The following is a 2,729-nucleotide window of genomic DNA, read 5'->3' on the forward strand; positions in this document are numbered from 1 at the left end:
CGCGCTCTTTCAGGCACATCGTATAGTAGGATCTTCCTAACTGTGCTGTCTCCTAGGTGGTAGTAGCCCTGGAGCTGTTGCAGGCCTATTTTAGCGAATTTGAAGAGCCGGCGTATGCCCTCTTTGTGCTTGGTTCTGATCTCTGCACCTGGGAGACGTGGAGACATAGGTGGAGTGGTAAAAGGATCCATAATGGTGGAGTTGTTGATAGTTTAGTCCTAATGTGAAGAGTTTTAATTTCGAGGTTCTACAGCCTGAACGCACGGACTTTTGTCCCCATGTTCGTAACAAGATACAGGTTCAATTCATTTATGAACTGATCTCAACAGAAACCATGACTTCCAACTTGTATTCAAATACATGTAAAGAATCAACTGACTCCTGGGAGTGAGTCAAACAGCCACACCCATCTTGTAGTGCTAGCCTGCAAGTAAAAAGCCACGGGCATTTTCGGGGGAAAATGCCCACAAGAAACCCGCCAATGTTATGTTTATGTTCTGACGAGAACATCGCATTTACTGACGCAACAGAAACCATGGAGTAAGTCATTTCTCTCTTAAAAACCTCGACAGCTTGAGCAAAACATTTTTTTGCCAAGTTTTTCTACCCCTAAGCTTCTCTAGGCTACTCGAATAACTGGTCATATGTGCTTTGTGTAATATTACAGAAGGAAATTTTCATCTTTGGAATAGCATCGGGGCTTGATGGGGAAGCCACATAAATCCTGATGATGTCTTTGGATTCTTCGACCCTGGGCACATGAATATGAGATAGAACACCTGTAACATCCAATCAATGCCTGTGTCGTTTGTTCTGATGAATGTGAGCTTTTTTGTGTGTATCACTAGGGCTTTGGATTTGTAGGCAGCCAAGTGCTATGTTGAAACCAGTCATCGGTATCGAATCAAAATCCTCTTGTTCTGTCTGTACTCATGGCGCTTGAAAGTCACAAGTAACCCATTGACATTGAAGTCCTCCGATAGTTTCTCTTTGATGTTTCAAAGTCCAATGTTGGGGACAGACGTTGGAAATCAACACAATTCCCATGACAAGTCCTCACAACAGTCTCACGTCACAACACGATTTTGCCGTACAGCATTACATACGCATTTTACTACCCTCTATACGGATCCAACCTAAGCTAGGCCCCACACCTAGCTTCAGTGGCGGACGGTCTCCTATCTTTTCGAGCAGTTACTTTTTGGTATTTGTTGTATTGCGCGAAGCGAGATGTAGCGAGTTCTCCCCCCTTTTTGAGCATGACAGGCATGACTTCAAAGATTGGATGGCGGACTGCGATGTATCTGCACGTGTCTATGTCACAAGTTCTAAAGACAGAGAAGCTTGGTGTAATGTTCATGAGTCTGACTCAAAGGTTTATTTGGGTTGCCTCGATCAGCCCAGTTTTTGGTCCTCCAGCCATGTCATCGTTCAAACATTCGCCTTGACCACCATCTAGATTCACTCATCAATACAATCTTCGTCGCTAGTGCGTCGCTAGTGTCGATATAAACGCCTCTTCGCTCTTTGCGAACTCCTCAAACAAAAACATCTTGACGATTGAGCTTGGGCGTGTTGAGCCGGGGACAACCGATGTTTGGGCTTCGGTACATGCGGTTCACCAGTTCCATATAATTTATCAAAAGACGATAGTTGAAAGTCTGAAGACTGTGAATGTGGGGTGAATAGTTGACAACAAGCTTCTTGCGCGGCTCAGCCAATGACCCCCGGCTCTTTGCTTTATTGCAGAAAGGTGCTGCCTCCTCTTTCTTTGCTGTCAATTCGGACAGTTTCTGTGGAAGAGGTTTGCTGCTAACTTCAGGCCTTCGTCTGGACTTCAACGTTTGACTTACTGTCATGACTTTATCCAACTTTGCCAAAGGTTCCACAAAGATTCAGCATGAAAGAAGCGATTAAGGGGCGGGAGCAACAAACAATAGTTCAAAATCCTCAAACCAAACCACGACAATTCCAGAACTGAAGTGACATTGCCAATCTCGACCTTACTTTCCCAACCCGACCCCTCGCCATCTTAGTCTCCACCACCTCCAAGCTCCTCAAATTCCCTCCCAAACTCCTCACCCCACTTCAACCCCCACCACCGCCCCTCCAATCTCCCACCCGACCGTTCCATTCCTCAGCCTCATCCACACCTCAAGCAGGAAGATCGATCTTCCGCCGCCGATCAAACATCACTTAGAGTTCGATCGGCAGCAGGGATCCTCGATTCCTTCCCGGTTCGTGGTACGAAGGATGCTGAGAAGAGGAGTCGGGAAGGTGGCCGAGATAAAGGTGGTGGTGCATTGATTTTGTTCGAGAGGAAGGTTGGGTGGTGGGTGACGATGGAAGGAACAGTTTGGAGACGGGAAGGTCGGGATGAGAGGCCGGATTTCGGTACGGAACCAGTTTCCGGAGAGCTGGGTTCGAGGGAAGACAGGAGCTGTAGGGAATGGTTCAGAGGGAGCAAGGATTGGATGGATGTACTGCTAAGTCTGCAGTGCTACTTTATTTAGAGCAGAGGGTTGTGTCGACACTGCTCAAGAAGAAGAACACCGCTATTGTTAGACGTATCTAACTCACTCTGGTGAAATGAAGTAGAATGATGTAAATTTCAGTCTCGGTATATTGTTATAAATGCTACGCTAATACGCAATGCCGACGCTACTACTAAGTATATGCTAGATGGGTGATTATTAATATGTCCAACTCTTGCTCTCTTCTATCCACCC

Source organism: Mollisia scopiformis, assembly GCF_001500285.1.
Source record: "Mollisia scopiformis unplaced genomic scaffold LY89scaffold_8, whole genome shotgun sequence".
NCBI lineage: Eukaryota > Fungi > Ascomycota > Leotiomycetes > Helotiales > Mollisiaceae > Mollisia > Mollisia scopiformis.